This window comes from Tachysurus vachellii, chromosome 3 (genome assembly GCF_030014155.1).
Source record: "Tachysurus vachellii isolate PV-2020 chromosome 3, HZAU_Pvac_v1, whole genome shotgun sequence".
Classification (NCBI taxonomy): Eukaryota; Metazoa; Chordata; class Actinopteri; order Siluriformes; family Bagridae; genus Tachysurus; species Tachysurus vachellii.
The window spans coordinates 34,878,451-34,897,141 of record NC_083462.1 but is presented as its reverse complement, the minus strand read 5'-3'; the positions used below and the strand labels follow the sequence as shown (position 1 = coordinate 34,897,141).

The 18,691-nt window shown below is 42.0% G+C and overlaps 1 protein-coding gene and 1 long non-coding RNA gene across 5 annotated transcripts in view; one reads left to right on the top strand and one right to left on the bottom strand.

The window, feature by feature from the left end:
- Window positions 1-18,691, top strand: part of LOC132843539 (NACHT, LRR and PYD domains-containing protein 3-like) — a 924,649-nt gene that overhangs the window by 728,692 nt on the left and 177,266 nt on the right. The gene's annotated exons all lie outside the window — the stretch shown is intronic.
- LOC132843582 (uncharacterized) lies at window positions 2,607-3,378 on the bottom strand. The gene is made up of 3 exons (XR_009648129.1): window positions 3,190-3,378; window positions 2,939-2,999; window positions 2,607-2,647 (listed from the first exon to the last, which is right to left on the bottom strand). It is a non-coding gene; the product is annotated as an uncharacterized LOC132843582 (long non-coding RNA).

The window sequence follows — 18,691 nt, the reverse complement described above, 5'->3', positions numbered from 1 at the left end:
TGCACGTGTGCACGCGTGTGTGTGTGTTTTGGGTACGTGTGTTAGTGTACATTTTATGTGTGCATTTTTGTGTCTGTATGTATGTTCATTGCACTGAAAAGGGCAAAAGTGTGACCTATTGCCCACTAAATGTGGCCGAGTCAAATTGACTCGGGAGTAAAGTGTTTATTTTATGAACAAATAGTTCAACGAAAATAGACAAAATGAATTTTACTTGCAAAGTTCATAATTTGAAACAATCCTGGTAAATTTCAGGCAAATATGTGGAAGGAAACCCAAGTTATGACACATTAAACTTTCCGGATGAGTCAAATAGACCCCATGTCATTGTATTAGCAACTTTTCATTCTGTTTTCACACAATTTTTTATAAACAAAACAGACTATTTTGCATTTATTTAGGCATTTATTTATTTGGGCATTTCTGAAGGTTTCCATGTCACACACAGAGGTTTGGCCTGCCTTGGATATGGGCTACTCTGAGTGAACAAATGCAAATGTGCCTGGCCTCACAGGTGATGGGGGTGTTTGCACAACAAAAGCAGGAGGAGAATCGAGCTGAAGAACTGTGAAAATCTCAACAGGGGGGAATAACACCTCTTGTACCGCTTTGACACGTTGCACTTACAGTAGGAAACATATCCATCCAACAAACCTCAGTTTCTGGTTCTCACATGTGCTGCTTTCAGCATTTTTGTGCAAAGTGCTCATGGGGATAGAGTCTTGTACAAACAGGCCAAATACACACTAGAAAAGGAGATCAGAGTGGTAAAGAGAAATTATTCTGAAAAGCTACGGGCTCAGTTTTCCACTAACGACTCAGCTTCAGTGTGGAAAGGTCTGAAAGCCATCACCAACTACACGACACCATCCCCCAGCACTGTGGTGAATCAACAACTGGCAGATGACCTGAATGAGTTCTACTGGAGGTTTGAAAAAGCCCAATTCTCACCTCCTGTAAACACCGACTCCAACACACCTAAAATTCAGTTCAGTGAAGATGAGGTGTGTCAGGTCTTCAAGAAAAACAAAAGAAGAACAGTGACAGTGAAGTAAAGAAATTGACCGATGTGACATTTCTGCCATCATCCAAAAATGGCTCCATCAGATTCATGACCACGCTCTCTGCCAGCCTCTCTCCCTTCTGATGACTGGGGTCCTTTCCCAAGTAAGGAGATGCATAGCAGACATATTTGGTCTCCAAATCCGTGGCCATCCAGAACTTGATCCCAAATTTGTCTGGCTTGGTTGCGATATACTGTGTGAATGGACAATGAACCCTGGTAGGGAACAGCTGTTCATCTATGGTCATGTGTTCTCCTGGAGTGAAACTCTCAGCACAGTTTTTGTTGAAGCGTGTCCAGATGTCGGAGACCGCAGCAAATTTGTCTGTTAGAAGGTGTTGCATAATTGAAATGAATCTATCTCAGGGCATTGTCTCTTTGAAAGCCAGGAGATTGTTTTGAAACCATTTTGACCATTAAATATGATTTGAATATGAAAACACAACGTGTGTGTGTGTGTGTGTAGCATCATTTCGTTAGAGAGGGGGGCTCATGAAAAAGGTCTGCTAAACGTGTGGTAAAGGTGTGATGAAAGTCTGACTAAGGTCAGTCACATGTTGGAAAAGAACAACTTTGAGCCGCTGCATCTGTCATGTACATGTGGGTGAAACATCACAATGGCTTGATGTCGTTTTCTTTCCAGCTGTTGGACATGTTGAATGAGAGCAGCTTTTGCACCAGGCTGCTCAGTGTCTTTGGCAGAGCACAGAAAGGCATGCTGCTGATGGAGGTGTTCCGTTACACTTCTCATTTCCTTGTAAAGCATGCACTTTTCATCAGCTGCCCGAGTCTTCATATGCAAGGCATCAATCCCTCGCCTTTTTAGACTCCTCGAAACATGTTCTTCAATCTAGAAGAAGACAAAAGTAAACAAAGTGCTGTGTCATGTTACCAGGTGGTTTCTAATATGATTGGCAGGTAGCTAGTTTGTCAGATGGTTACTAGAGTGACTGCTGTGTTGTCACTAGGGTTAAACTATACTTACAGTGTCATCAAAGCAGAAGTAGACATGCCAAGAGGGATCACATGCTTCCTGAAAATCAATTGTCACAGGGAAGATGCTCATCTGCGGGGGCTATTGAATGCTGTTGTATTCTTTTATTGCCTGTCTCAGTCTCTTGTTGGAGCTGGCTACCTGCTTGGAGAGTCTAATGACAATGCCCTGCCCATCTGTAGCAAAGTTAGGAAACATGCATGCAAAAAAATTAATGTAGTCATTTGTATTATAGTCGTTTTTAAGTTGAAACTTAATGTCTTATTGTATCTACTTATCCACAGCATTTTACCTGGATATTTTCTTTTCAGGTATAGGAGGACTGCTCTCTCCCTTGATTCAGTGCAGATCAGGTGGCCTCTGAGCTCACACTCCATATCTTTAAGGGTAGACTGGAAGTCTGAATCAGACTCTTGACATCTTCTCCTAATGCTGTGTTTTTTCTCCATGTTCAGCAGAGAGTTCTCAATTCTACAACGGTCAGCAAATAATTGTTAATAAATGTTATGTACACACTTGATCAGAGAACAGTAACAGACAGATTACTGCTTACTCTTTCACCTTCCTTGTGTGACTCACGAGTCCCAGATCTACACATTACAAAAAGTACAGGACAAAAGTTCAGTAGCTAGCAAGCAGAAAACATTACTGTGGTACACCTGACCAAACATATGTTACAAGTAAGGCCTTGGTGGTAATTGATTACTAATTACACCACATTAAAGTATTGCAGCATTATTGCAAATCTTCATGTATAACCACTGGTGACAGTTTCATTCAAAACTATCCTGTTACTATAATCACATGTTAAAGCACATCAGCAGGGCACATAAAGACAGCTGTAATTACCATAGTCTTACATAAACACATTAAACTCTCACTTGAACTTGTAGAACTGAATCAGTCTGATGATGTAGTCCCTTTTCCATCTACAGACAGTGTCTGAAGAACATATAAAGAAGACATTACTAGCACTCTAATAAATTAATTAATTTCATGTTACTTCTTCACATATCTTTCCGTGTACAGTAAAAAAATATAATCCTGTAAGCTAAGTATAACATTTGCAATATTCTTTGTTAATATTCATGACCTTCTTACAGTATTCAAGACATTAACTTCAGTTCCTTACTTATTGGTTTCTGTTGGGCTAGCTCCATCTCCCTTTTTTCCATCTCTCCATGTCTCATTTAGAAACCAGCACTACACAACAAAAATAACAGAAACCAAGACACACGTCAATCCTACATACTCTTGTGCAAAATGCACTTGTAAATGGAATGTAAAATTCTCCCATCTACGACTATTGTTACCTGCTTCTTATGTGCATTGTTTACCTGGTGCCACTCTGATGGAAGATGAGATATCTTCTTGAGCAAGAATCGATATTTTCTCTGCTTTGTCTAGTCTTTGCAGCAGCTGCACCTCTGAAAAGACAGTTTAATCTACTTATGCTTACCAATTTGTGTGTGATCAGCTTCACTCCAGAAAATATAAAATGTATAAACAGTGAACCACCAGCACAGAATTTTGAAATGTTATAGAGCAGTGGACAAACCTAGGTCAGTTGTTTTCCTCCGTTCATATTTCAAAAGGGCATCAGTCATTAGGTCAAGGCGATGAGATGGAGTCATCTCCTTTGTGACTCTGGCAAATCTTCGGAGGAAAGACCACAGCCTTTCCATTCCTTCCCCGTCTGTGAGCCCAAACCCATCAAGCCGTCTGGTAGTGTACTTGATCTATGATTAAAGCAAAGGAGCAGGAGAGGGCCTTAGGGGTCAGTTTGTTATTTTATCTTTAAATTAGTAAAAAATAGCAAAGCTGTTCATTTTCTTACTTTATATTCATGTAATTATTATACAAATGGTAATCTGCATAAAAATAAACAAAGGAAATTAATTTGGTTATAACAATCCTCTGCTTATAGTGATTATTTTGACCCAGACAGATTTGAGATTTGCGATTTCCACTGGATTGTCCAACACATTGCATCTCTGAAACAAGTTTAGACAAACCCCAGGTTGGAAAAATGTTAGATTAAAGATTATTTTTAAGCATTTCTAGCTAATTTCAGTTTTGCAGTAGATAGACAGAAAAAATGGAGGCCAAACAGGGAGTGAATGATGTGTGTAACATGTCCTGATGTCCCTATAAAGTCAATGAATTACCTTGTGTCCATAATAATTTGTGTCCATAAACATGAAATGCTGGTATGGCCAAGGAGATGTGTGGTATGCCCTCCCCTGATTTCTGATTGAAAACAGTATGACAATTTTGAGTTAATGTGTCAAAGTATTTTCTCACAACAATAATTCAGTTTTACACGGAAAAAAAAAAAAAGGTACTTACCTGCAAATGAGAGGCAACAACACAGGCGAAACCTTTTTTTTTTTTTTTTTTTTGCGCCGGCGAAAACGTGACACAAACGTGACTGGTAACGTGTGTGTTAAGAGTGTTATATAAAGTGGTTACGTGAACCAGCTCATAATGTTTACATTGAATACATCACATTATAGCATTACATGATATGTTTGCTTGCACCAGATGATACAACACTTCCTCCATAACCTCGCCAACTTTTTAGCACAACGGCGTGCTGCGTGTGACGTCATTGTTATTGTTCGTTTGCGCATGCGAGTCAGTTCGAAACAGCAAACAGTTCACACTGGTATCTGATATAGGCCACATTTTAAAAGGTAATGTGAACGGCCAAACAAAAAAAATCAGATCTGAGCAAAATATCAGAATTGAGCATTAAGACTTGCAGTGTGAATGCGGCTATAGATTCTCCCACCAGGGCTCTGTAAAGGGTGATAACCTACGGTATAAGCAGCAGTCAGTGAAAACAATACAGTTTCACATATTACAAATGGTGATGGTGGTTCACTCAGTTGTTATTTTATAGAAAAATATCAAGAATACTTTTGCATGCAACTGTACAATCCTAGATGGTTCCATAAATGTTTACTTTTAGTTGTGATATTTAATCATGTACAATCAAGGAAGAAAGTGTAATTTTCACATTTATATGGTAGGGCTGCTCAATTATGAGCAAAATCAATCACTATTATTTTGGTAAAAATTATGATCACAATTATTTAACACAATTACTCAGTGACTTTGAAAACATGCATTTATTTAACCTTTATCAAGTAAGTGTTGCAATAGGCTACACATGTCAAAGCAGTGGTGCCTTCGAAGTGCCTTACAAACACATCAGTCCAGCAGCACACAATTTATAATTGCACAAAAATTGTTGCACAATATTGTTTTACCTCAATTATCTTGTTTTGTAATTGTTTTAATCAAAATTGAAATTGAAAATCAAAAACAATTAATTGCACAGCCCTACAATATGGACTCGTTAGTCTTCTATGAAAGTAACGGAAATGTTCACTTCACAGACAAGACTTCAAACTGACCTCTGTAAACTGACTTACCTCTGCAAATGTAAGGTTATTTAGTTAAGGGTAGTTGTTTGCTTTTATTTCCCTCTTTTTATTTGGCAGGACGGCCAAATAAAAAATGGGAAATAAAAATAAACAACTACTACTATTGAGACTACCATATCAGCATAGACAAAATCACTTGAGTGTGTCACCCATAGCTTAATGATTGATATTATTGGATTCAGGATTTAAAGCAATCAGGATTTGTAAAATGACAAAGCTGTGCTGACAATGACCTTCATGTCCTTTGTGTAACACAGTATTGGTGTTATGGCCTTCAGGTAAATATAGGAATAACCCCAGGGAGGATGGCTCATAGTAGGCATTCTGTAAGAAAGATTTTAAAACTCAAGACATTAACACAGAGGTTCTCAACTCTGGTCCTCGAGATCCACTTTCCTGCAGAGTTTTGCGTTTGATCAAACTCACCTGCCTGCAATTATTTGGTATTCCTGAACACCTTAATTAGCTTGCTCAGGTGTGTTTAATCAGGGTTGGAGCAAAACTCTGCAGGAAAGTATCAACTGCACTAACAGTTGATACGACATAGTACCAAAACAATTTAGAAAGAATCTAATGAATCTGTTGAAATTACTGTGACTTTGCTGTCTGTATGTATGAACGTATGCTATTGTACTTACATTCCACTTATCAGGAAGATGTAGTGAATTTCTGTGAGTCCTCTTCAGACTAGCCTCACAAAACACTGCAGTGGTGCTGAACTCAAGGCACCTATAATCAGCATGTTTTTCTACTCATACAGCACACTGGGTAGTGATTGGTGCTGAAAATTCAAACGACACCTTAAGCATGTCATCCTTGACTGCATCCCAGGCATGAAGCTCTCTCTTCTTTGCCTTACTGTATGCAGTCTCAGAACATAAACTACAGCTTGGTGCCACATCATCAGGTTCAGCCTGTTGAGGCGTAATAGATGTGGAAGGGTCCAAAGAGTGGGTGTGTTTGGAGTTGGGCTGGGGAAGAGCTTGACCAAGGTAAGAAACCTTTGCAGGGCCAGTGATAGACCTCCTCACCACCTTAATCTTAAGCTCTTAACAGCTTTTCCCATATCTGAAATCTAAATATTAGGCAATTATTAGATAAAACAAAGTGCAACCCATACTGTACTTTTTTATCACAGCCTAAAAGACTGAAACGCATCAGTGGGGGCCCCTGTAATTGTCACCACCATTCACCCCACTAGTGATGGCCCTGGGTCTACCTATGAATGCAATTGGTCACCCTGCTGCTGCGTTTCCTCCACTGGCTCCTGTAGCTGAACACATCAGAATTAATACACTGATGCTTGCCTACAAAAATGGACCAGCTCCCTCTTACTGGTCCCACCATCTCTCAGGGTAAGAGGTAGGTCTACTGGCACCAAGGTGATGGAATGAACTTCCCCTCGGTGTCCAAACACACAGGTGAAGACAAACTTCTTTCTGTAATACTTGAACTAGACCTTTTTCCCTGCTTGTTGTATGTATATATTCCTGATGAAATCACATGTAATTACTGTAGCTCTGTACACTAAGGGATATGAGCTTTAGCAGAGATTCAGGGTTAGTTAATATTAAATACTGACAAAAAGGCAGCAGACTTTAGAAAACATCTTGGCTTTGAGCAGTTCTTTTCATATCATTATCGAATCATTATTTTATTTGTATCTTTGTATAATACTTTGGCAATTAATTTATATATTTATTAATATTGCTATTTTTCAATTTTTTTATTAATATAAATATAAACATACAACATTAATTCTTCACTGTTTGTTTACATTTATGATATTTGGCAGATTCTCTTATCCAGAGTGACATACACAAATGCTTTTAAGTCTCTATCATTGAATACACACAATGTTTTTTCTTCTTCCACATATACAACAAACAGGGAAGAAAGTGCAAGTATTTAATGAAGACGTAAGTCTTCAACCGTCATTTGAAGTTAGCCAGTGACTCAGTTTTTCAGACCCCCAGTGCAAGGACTGATAAGGGCCTTGAGGTATGAGGGAGCTGGTACATTTTTGGCTTTGTTTATCTGTGAAAATAATCCATTTTAGGATGTGTATTAGAATTAATGTGGCGTTTTTTAAAAGAATCACAAGCAGACAATTCAAACATGAAAGATGAATTGAAAGTTCAGACAGACAAAGTTCAAAACATGGGCAAACAAGACATGTGACAAATGAATGCTAAACAGAAACCAAAAACCAAGAATAGTAAAACAGGTCAGTACACAATGAGGCAATAGTTATACTAGTTATAGTATATACTAGGCAATACTAGTTATAGAAATAGATTTAACATATATGTATTATGTTGTAGGAGAAAACCGACTCCAAAAATCAAAGAAGAAATGATCAGACTGGATTCAGTTGAGGTAGGTTTATTGACAGTCACAAAGACAGCAATCAACCAGCTGGTACCAGGGATACAAGTTTATCCAGTAGACGATACTTGCCCCGAAGCACTGCTGGGCACAGCAAGCTTATATAAAGTTCAGACATGCCCCCCCTTTCCTCGTTATCCAATCATAATATAGCTCACGTACGCAGTTTTTGCTCGCTTTTGGAAAAATACCATTATCTCCAAATGGTCCATGTTTACCTATGCATTAGGCTATGCATTTAGCCATCCCAATTCCCATTATCTTTTAACCGAGGGGCCTCATTCCTATGTCTCTTAGCTCATAGCCCACGTCATCAGGCCATAAAGCTTTTAAGTTACCTTTTACCTTTTAGGGCCCATACGCCTAAGACCTGTGTGCATCTAATGGCCTGTTCATAATGTGACATTTGCTTAAGACCTGCATGCGTCTAATGGCCTGTGCATATGGCATTTGACCCTCTATGGAGTCTTCTTCTCCCTCTCTCACCTTTCCCCTAGATCGTGGTGTATTTAGCATTATTTTATTAAAAAATTCCTACATAATTCCCCCTTTTGCAGCTGCAAAGCTACAAAACCCAATTGACTTTATGATGGGTGGCAAAGGGAAGCATGTCACATTTTTATGCTAGCACAACATACATACATCATTCATGTTTAAACCTTGGTCCAGAGGTGAGCGAAAAAACCCTCTCATACTTGCCAATCGATAGGGAAAAATTCTCACCTTGCCAGCTTTTGTGCTCGACAGTGTATTCATCACCTGGACTCTACACACAAATATATACATCCTGACATGTTCTATGCATTACATGTTATATTGATTATCGATTACTGATAGGTTACATTCGTTATAGATTAATGGCATGCTCTACACATTACATATGTTTTAGTGAGGGTTATTTATTACTCGTTGTTCCGGTGTCCTCTGTCGTCCCTTAGAACGGTGTACTTCTGCCCCTTGTGGCTTTGCACCACGTAGAAAGGCATGGTAGGCAACAGGGGAGAGGTTACTAGCACTTCACCCCGTTCCCTAGGTTGCTTCCCAGTCCTTGCGCTTGGCAAGGCCTCCAAGAGCTGTTCTACCTTCACAGGTAGGTTGCCCCACAGTCTATCAGTCCCTGCACAAATCGTGATGGTTTCCATGTTCTTCCACATCGGTGTGTTCAAGGAAAGCCACTCTAGTTTTCCCACCTTGAGTCCATATGATACCTCTCGCATCAGGTGATATTTCGTGTATGTTACCCAGATCTGGACTCCTTCCTTGTTCTCGGGCCTGTACACCTGTTTCTCCCGTGCGGCTACCCACTTTCTGTCCATGGTGATGTAGTCTGCCTGCTGGGGGATTGGTTTGTCCCAGTGGGTCAACCTCCACTCTCCAATTTCATCCACCAGGATGTCCTTGCTCTGTCCCATACTCGCCATTTTTCTCTCCACACTTTCCCTGTTAATTACAGGACACAGAGAACACGGGGACAACCAACACATAACACCATTCTCGTTTCTAGATTATAAATAGTTCTACACGATGTGTACTACTTGATTTCTAACTTGAGGTGCTTTACATTTATTTTATTTTATTGTTTTTTGTTTTATGCAATTTTTATTTATTTATTTTTGTTTCAGCTTAACATAACATACCATATTTTCATTTTATTTACAGGAATTTTATATTGTCTGGGCAAACCTGTGCCTTTCTAGGGATGTCATATATCCCGAAGGTTTTCAGTTCCATGTAATCTGTTCAATATTTTCTACAATCTGCAGATTCTGTCCAAATATAGATTGTGTGGCATTAGAAATCATTTTACGAATCAAAGGTATCACACAGCAAGTAATCAGCATTAATATTAACAAGAATGTTTCTAGCACCGTCCCCATTCGTGTTAGAATAGCTCTCCAGCTGCCTGAAAACAGCCAATACCACCAAGTTTCTTCGGTTACATCTGGTTTGTGGGTGTTTCGTACATGCTCCATGCGCAGATCTTCCAATGCTTTGAGGGCAACGGTAAGGTTACCTCCTTCCCCTGTATGCATTGGAATTACTGAACAACATTCGTCTCCAATCAGTCTACACACTCCGTCATCGGGTGCTCTCATGGTATCGATGGCAAGTCTGTTTTGTAATGCCATTACAGATACTGCATGTAGTTGTCGCTCGATTCCTTGAAAAGCTAGGATTGTGGCGTTTACAAATCGCTGTTGATTATACCATATGTAGTTGATCCAGTCCGCGTTCTTCTTCAATTGTAACCATGGAAAAAACACTACGAGGTTGTCCACAGCGGACTGTCCCTGTGCTCTGTACTCATCCGGGATGCCTACCGGAATTCCTCCCCAGTCAACATAGACAGATTTATCCTCTACATAGCTGAATCTTTTCCGTCTTCTTGGCAATTTAGTCGGCTCGGGATTCGTTGTTGGTCCTATGGGAAGAGTCGGCACAGGATTCTCTATTTGTCCTATGGGGAGAACCCTTAGGGTCCCAATCAGGATTACTGGGGCACAGATTCCTCCCCACTGCTCTGGGAGTCTTTGCCGTAATGACTGTCCCTGTCCACAATACCAGAATACATCTGCTATTGGCAGCGTTCCCTTCTTCACCAGGTCTGAGATTGTCCAAGTATGCTTCAATATTCTTCCGTCTTCTCCCACATGTGTTACTCGTGCATTTTTGTTGGCTTCCCACACTTCCTCACAGTTCTTTATTTCTCCCAGCTTTTTATGGCCATATCTGTTGCTGCGTTCCTGTTGTCGAGTTCTTGCTCTTGTTCTAGATGCTGGCCCACCTCTTATATCTTCAGGCACTATATTTTCTACCCCTTGATCTATGCTGTCCCACCCAGCAGGTATCTGTTCCCACTCTGCCCTGTTAATGGTGGATGGTATTTCAGCCTCAGGTGGTATTGGAGTGTCAGCCCGTTCTTCCGTTCTCGCTGCCTGGGTGGTTCAGGAATCTGGTCCACTTCGCGTCTTAGTGCATCTAGTGCCTGTTCTACTCCTACCCTCCAGCGATTCTCCTGTTGTGGGCTGATCGCTGTCTGGGAGGTTCCTTCCTCGGGCTGCCCCAGCCTGTCGTCTCCCGGGGCTCCTCCTGATGCTTCAGGTAGCACCTCTGGTGGTGCAGGACACGGATCAGATTGCTCCTCTGAAGGTGGTGCCCTTCCTTCTTGTGTCTCGTCAGGCTGTCTTTCCTCCGGTGGTGGGTCCTCTGCTTTTGAGTCTTTGTTTTCCACGATCGCATAACCGGCTACATTCCCTTCCGTTCCCCTAAAACACGATCCGTCGACAAAATAAGTTAGGTTTGAATGTGGCAGTGGCTGATTCTCGAGATCTTGTCGTGCTTTTAAATGCGCACTGGAGACAGCATGACAGTCATGTGGCTCTCCTTCTAAAGGGGTCATCATTCTGTCTGCCGGATTTACCGTACGACACCTCTGGATTGTTAATTCAGGTGCTGACAGAATTACGTCATATCCTGTTTTTCGCGCATGGGTAATTACGAATGCTGGGCTAGTCAAGAGGGCATGCAATGCATGGGTCGTATACAGGGTTGTTGGGTGACCCATAGTTATTGTGGATGCCTTTTGATAAGCAAAAGCGACCGCCGCCAATCCTCTGTAACAAGGAGGCATTCCCTTTTCAACGTTAAGTGATGTACTAAAATAAGCAATCGGCTGCTTCCCCTGGCCCTGTTGTTGAGTTAAAACCGCAGTTGCAAAGCCTTGTTTCTCAGAGACATATAGGTGGAATGGTTTGCTATAATCTGGTCCAGCCAATGCTGGTGCAGAACACAGATCACCTTTTAGCAGCTCAAATGCTGCGAGGGCCTCTGAGGTCCAAGTAAGGGATGCTTTTTCATTTCTCTGATCAGCTGCATGTATCAGTGCACACAGAGAAGCTGTTTTCAACGCAAAGTCGCAGATCCATTGTCTACTGAAAAGAAAGCATTTGTTTCACTGTTTGGGGTTTTGGGGCAGTGCGTACCGCTTCCACATGTGCTGGGGTAGGAGACCTATCTGTTCCTTGTAACATCCTACCAAGGTATTCAACTTTCTCTTTACAAAACTGCAATTTCTGTCGGCTGACTTTATGGCCATTTTCTGCAAGCATGTTAAGCACTGCTAGTGAGACCTTCCTGCACTGCTCTCTGGTTGGGCTACATATCAACAAATCGTCAACAAACTGGATTAAAATGTTAGAAATGTCAATCGAGGCCAAGTCTTCTGCCAACACACGGTTGAAGATCGATGGGCTTTCACAATACCCTTGTGGGAGCCTTGTATACGTATACTGTTTACCTTCGTATGTGAACGCAAACAGATGTCTCGAATTTGGATGTAAGGGCACACTGAAAAAAGCTGAACACAAATCTATTACTGTATACCACCTTGAGTCTTCTGGGATATTTGACAGAAGAGTGTGCAGATCAGGCACTACAGGTGTCTCCGCTTGTACTACTCTGTTGACTGCCCGTAGGTCATGCACAAGTCTCCATTTATCAGAGTTGGGCTTCTTGACCGGAAATATGGGGGTGTTGCAAGAGCTGTTAGTTGGAATTAGGACGCCTGCTTCAAGTAATAACTTGAATTGTAGGTCTAATTCCCTCTCTTGCCTGTACTGACAATGGGTATTGCCGTTGGTAAGGTAACCTAACATTGGGTTTAACCTGAATTTGGACTTGACCTGCTGATTTAACTAATCCTGATCTGATGTTTTGTCCACAAGATGTCTGGTACGCTTTCTAGCAATGATCCGTCTTCATCGGCTTCATTCTCTGTCCTGAGTGTTAGTGCATGCGATGACAACGGCATGTGCCTCTCTATCCATGTGTGTGTAGCTACTACGCCATCTACTGCCTTTTGTGAGATTCGTGTGTACTTGCCATCTGGTGAGATGTGTATGTAAGCATTATGCGTCGGTTTCCACTCTCTGACCTGAGCTGCAACCCTAATCATTGGTCCTAAATCTTTTGATTCAAATCCTTCTGCTACCATGAGAGAGATATGTGGGGCCGCATTTGGAATGTGATGCCACGCCTCTAGCTCATCCTTTAGGATTACCATGGCAGCCACTCCTTGTGGGCCTATTATCACATCTGTTGTCGTTATCCCGAACTGTTTTGTCTCCATCAATCCATTCCATAGTTGTCCATATTCTTCATTCTCGCTGTCATAGTCATAATATAGGGCACAATGCAAGGGGCTCTTCGGTTCCTTGCAGTCTGGCCGCATGGCCTGTATCCACATTTTCCATTTCATGTAGGTCTGATTTAGTCCAGATGTTTCAGGGGTGATGTATTCCAGCCAATACACTGTATCCTGTGTTCTTTTCTTGTCCGTTTCCGTTAGTAGGTGTTGACCTGCCAACGTTTCATCTGGGAAAGTTACCCAGACTCCTGTTGGGCTGCAGTGTATTTTTGCTGCTAGTCTGCACAGTAAATCTCTTCCCAGTAAGTTCACTGGGGATTGGGGTGAGTACAAGAGTGGTGCCACTATCGTGGTGTCTTCAACTGTTAAGGTCTGAGGCTCCGTGAATTTCAATATCTGTGTTGTCCCTGAGAAGCCAGTCGTTTTTATCGAGTTGCGTGAGAGGGGGAGTCCGGAGCCTTCCTGTCCTATACACGAGTGGCACCAGTGTCTATCATAAAGCGAACTGATTTCATGCCGTTAATAGACACCATAGTTGTTGGTTCCTGCCTTGGATGTAGTGTGGTGACGTACTGCATGTTCCCCCTCCGGCTTCTCTGGGCATCCTCAACTCCAATTTGCTGCAGGCCCTGTCCAGGGTCCTGCTTGTCCTGACCATTGGTTGGGACCTGATGGTGTCCCTTGCTGACCTCTGTGTTCTGGCTGTCCTGGTTGACTTTCCCATGGATTGACCTGACAGTTTCTTCTAGTGTGTCCTTTTCCGCTACACCCCAACATTCAAGTGCCTGTGCTCGTGGGTTGTTTCCACCAGCCTGGGGATTCCCGAACTGCCTTGGCCCTGGGCCTTGGGACCATCTTTGCCATCGTCCTGGTCCTTGTCTCTGGCCTGGTCCTCTCATAGGGCGGTTTTGTGGTGCCCCCTGTTGAGTGCCGAGGTGGACATGAATTGGGGGCATAGCTGCTTGTGGTAGCATTTGTTGTTGCACACTTGGGGGTATTTGTGCTGGAGGCAGCATAGGCTGTTGCACATATGTCTGTGTTGCCACTTGGGGTGCTTGGGTCGGTATCATCTGGGTTACATTTGATGTAGCAGGTACCATTACTGCTGCTTCGATCGTTGGGGCTTGTAGTAAAGCTTGTACTTTTCCTGATTTTTCTTTTTCTCTTCTGGCTTTGGTGAGCTCTCCCAGTTGAGTTTTGTATAGCTGTGTCATTAATGCTTCAGTTGCATCTTTAGCTTCTCTCTTCTTTTTCCTGTGTTGTTCTCTAACCCAGTCATATCCATGAACGACCAGGGCACATAACGCACTTCTCCTCCTTTGGCTATTAAGGGGCACTGGCTTACTTCTGGTTCTTCCATCACAGTCTCTGGTAGGTCTTCTTCAGTCCCATATCTTCGTGGAGCTCTTATCAGTCTTCCTGACTTTCTCTGTTGTGCACTCTCCGGCTTGTCCTGTTGACCTTTCCAGCGTCCACTACTGGGCCAGTTGCTTTCCCAGCGTCTGCGATTCTCTTTCTTTTCTAGTTCGGTTAGGTTGTCATCTTCTCGTTGAATTGCTTCTTCTATTTGTCGCATTCTTTCTTCCATTTCTGCAGTTCTTTCCAGTGTCCTTTTAGCATATGCATCAATTTCCTCAGTATGTCTCAACTGTTGTTCCAGTCGGTTGAGTGACTTTACCAGTTCTTCCTGCAGCTGTTGATCTTCTTTTCTTCTCAATGCTGTGGCTTCTGGCTCTATGTACAGTGTTCCCTTCACTCTTCTTTCAACAAGTCCACTTGTATTTCTTTCGCCACTGTTATCTGGTGTTGTCCTGATTCTAGTGTCTTCTTCTTCTGCTAGTTCTCTCCATCGTCCTTGTTCTGTGGAGTGTTCTCCATTTCTGGGGTTGTCAGCTTGACATTCTTCTTCCATCTCGCTTTCCTCTGGTGCCGAGGGTGTGCTGGTAGAGAGACCTATTTCCTTCAGATAATTGTTGCTTTCTTCTCTTAGTCCATCCAGCTGCAACTTTCTTTTAGCTGTTATGGGTGCATCTTGATCTTCTGTTATACTGTCCAGATGACTTGCTGCTTCCACTTCGTCTTCTTCTCCGGACAGCTTCACTCTTCCAATTATTGTTCCTTCAATTTTCGTCCATTTCCCATCGTTTTCTTGTACCACCATTTGTGTTATACCTGGATATCGCTTTCTGTGTGTCTGCAGTCCACGATGTATCGTGTAGGGTGGGGGCTTTTCCTCGCTGCACCCATCTCCCTCTTGTCGTCTCTTTTCTTCCTCTTCTTCTTTCTGTATCACTCTCTGTATCTCTTCTTCTCTTCTCTCTACTTCTTTGCCTTCTTCAAACCAGCTAAGTATTTCCAGCCTCTTTATCCTCTTTCCTCTCGTCTTATCATCTTCTTTTCCTGCTTTCCAATGTCGCAACATTTCTTTCACTTCTTCACACCTTTTTAGCCTAAATGTCCCTTCCTTAGGCCATTGCAACACTCCCTGTGTCCTGTCATGCCATTTCATCATACACTTTTTAATGTACTTTTCATCTGTTTTGTGTTTAGCAATCACCACTTCCGCCGGTGTTGGCTGACTTGTTGTTATTACTTTTCCCATGACGCACCCTTGTCGCGCTCTGTGGGAACTGCTTCTTTCTCCTAAGTTTTGGTTGTGTCTTGACCAAACCAAATGTACGTTTATCTGCTTGACAGTTATCGCTGGTCTGACTGGTTTCTTTCTCCTGTATACTTCCGATAATGTGTTTATCTTATCTATCAATGCAGATACTGCCAATCCTCTCTCCCAATTCACACTCCTTAACTCTACAGTAACTATTGCTGTAAGTCCTGAGCAGTAGTTGTTTTGGATAGGTCGAGCTTGATTGAAATCTATCGCAGGCTCGTCTTCTTCACTGTCTGGATCCTTTATGAAAGCAAACAAAGGGATGGTGGCCTTAGTAGCACTGGGATCTTCCACCAGTCTCCATAATATTGGGCTTAGGAGTGTGGGTTCCCAAAGTTTTTTGAACGTTTGCGTCCAATCAATCTCAGGAAACTCAACCTGTAAATTCAACAAGTTATTCCACTTAGTCAGATACCACAATTTAGCAGCAATTAGTTCTTTCGACTGCCACCTTTCAACCCCACACTTATCTTTAAACGTGCGTTCGTCCCAAAAGTGTGTTCTTATGCCTTTCGTTTCTATAAGTATATCTTGCGGTGCCATCAACTACTTAATTTGTCCGACACAAGACTCTCAACCACCAGAGGGAGCCAACAGTACCAAGTGAGAATTACTCTCACGGGGCTTTACTCTGCTCGTCCGTTACTAGTTCTCTTCCGGTGTTTCACTATTTCTACACTGCAGACAGTCATAAAACTCAGTAACTACCACTATGTAGCCTCCTGGAAAATACTGGAGCTTAAATCTTCTAACACGTCGGCCTTCGACGTAATACTGGGTGATTATTAAGTCACAACCTGGATTGGTAAGGAGTAGCAACACTAGGGGGCTGTCAGCCGATACCGTCAATATTCTTGGGGGAACCTGGCTCCTATATTCTTCCTCAAATCTCAAGAAACTTGGATACAATGCTAGGACGGTGTACCACCATGTAGTCATACGTAGGGGACTTGATTATTCTATGTTCAATGTGGGTATAGGTTTAACCCTACGTTTTTTATTGTGGAGTATTATCTTAGGGGTTCCTCTTCTGGTTCGATGATGCTTTCAACGTATCTTATTACTAGTCTATATTGATTGTGGGATCTAATTAATCTGTATCTTATGAGGTGTAACTTATCGCCCTCTAGTCTGCTCTCCGTTAAATCATAAGTTGGGTTTTCTAACAACAGTTGTACAATTGGATGATTAGGGGCTACTGTGCGATGGAATTCTGAAGCTATGCTAACGTTATCACCTTCTTCAATGCCTACACAGCAGGGAACCAACATGTGAAACGTCATTCGGGGCAGTTTCTACTTTACCTTAGTCCTATTAAATGTATTTTACAGTATTATATTCAACACGTATTTTTGTTTAATCTTTATATTATTTTCACTTTTTCTGCAATTTATTACTGGGGCTCTTTCAGGAGTCCCTTTGCTCAGATTACTGAGCACTTAAATAAATGAGGGCTATACAGTTCTATGGACCACTATATGTTAAGCAAGGGCTATTTCTACAGCAGCCTACAGAACTGACAATGCTAGGCGGGATGCACTAGTAATACACCAACATCTACAAAAGCAAAATAAGACAATATTCCTACGCTAACACACATTAGGAAACGCACTGGTAATACACCAACGCCTACAAAAGCCAATAAGACAATATTCCTAGCTAATACACAGTAAGAAACACAATGCAGGGAAATCAGCTTAGTCATACAAAATCACACACAGCAGGGAAATCAGCTTTTTGTCATAGAAAATCGCACACAGCAGGGAAATCAGTTTTCTGTCATAGAAAATCACACACAGCACTCACACATGGCCATACAAATCCACTCTTATCACACAAACATACACATTAATGCAGATCTGCTTTTGACACATAAAATCACACATACAGCAATGCAAATCAACTCCAGCTCTTTTTACACATAAAATCATACACAGCAATGGAATTCCACTTCAGCGCTTTTCTCGCGAGCTCTCTAACACAATATCTTTACACTGATCTGACCAAGCAGCCCTGTGCCCTTCACAGCGGTATCTCAGATCCTTCCGACCATGCAGCCCTGGGGCAGCTGTTTATACAGAGAAGCAAACACTTAAATTACTGTCTCGCTTGACAGTCCGCAATGAGTCTTTTCACACACTCCTTTCTGCTCACCTTTGCTTTTTCCTTCTCTATATAAAGACAATGAATCTATTTTTCTCCTCTATTCACCTTTGTGCTGCAACGTACCCCGGCGGTATCTCGGGAAACCTTAACTTACACTATCTGCCCGTTCAGACCTGTCCTAACTCATGGACAGCGGTAGCCACAGATTTAAACAATCACACAATCTGCCCGTTCAGACCTGTCACTCAAGGACAGCGGTAGCCGCAGATGAAACAATAACCTTAATGTGCACATACATTTATCACGCGCGATCTCACATATACTTTTCTACCAATCAATGTTTGCAAACTTCACACAATCTCTCCCAAATCCAGTCTTTATATCTTCATGAAAACGCACAGTAATTTTGCTTTTATAAATCAATCACAACTTTTAGTAAAATCTTTTGGATCTAATTATCAAGGATTTCTTGTTAACAATCCTTTGGATTCTTTATAAGTCAATCAAAACTTTAATAAATCTTTTGGGTTTTATAAAATCAAACTTCTTACTAGGTTCTTTTTAGGAGAGTCACGGAGCTGATCTGTCCCAAAAGCGGGGCCGCTCCGGCCGCACAGACCACACAAGACTACAGCAGAAACTTTGATCTAACAGGCGTTCTGCTTACCTTTTCCTATGATGGCCAAAGTTGTCTGGTCTGGACGGCGGCGCTATGGCTCCCCACGTCCGGGGTTCGGGGTCCCCGTGGACTCTCCTGGCTGGCTCACCAAAACAATGTAGGAGAAAACCGACTCCAACCTACACTGGCCCAGGCTAGCTCCTGCAATCTGACTATAAGTTTAAACAACAGTTCTATGTAAAAAATCAAAGAAGA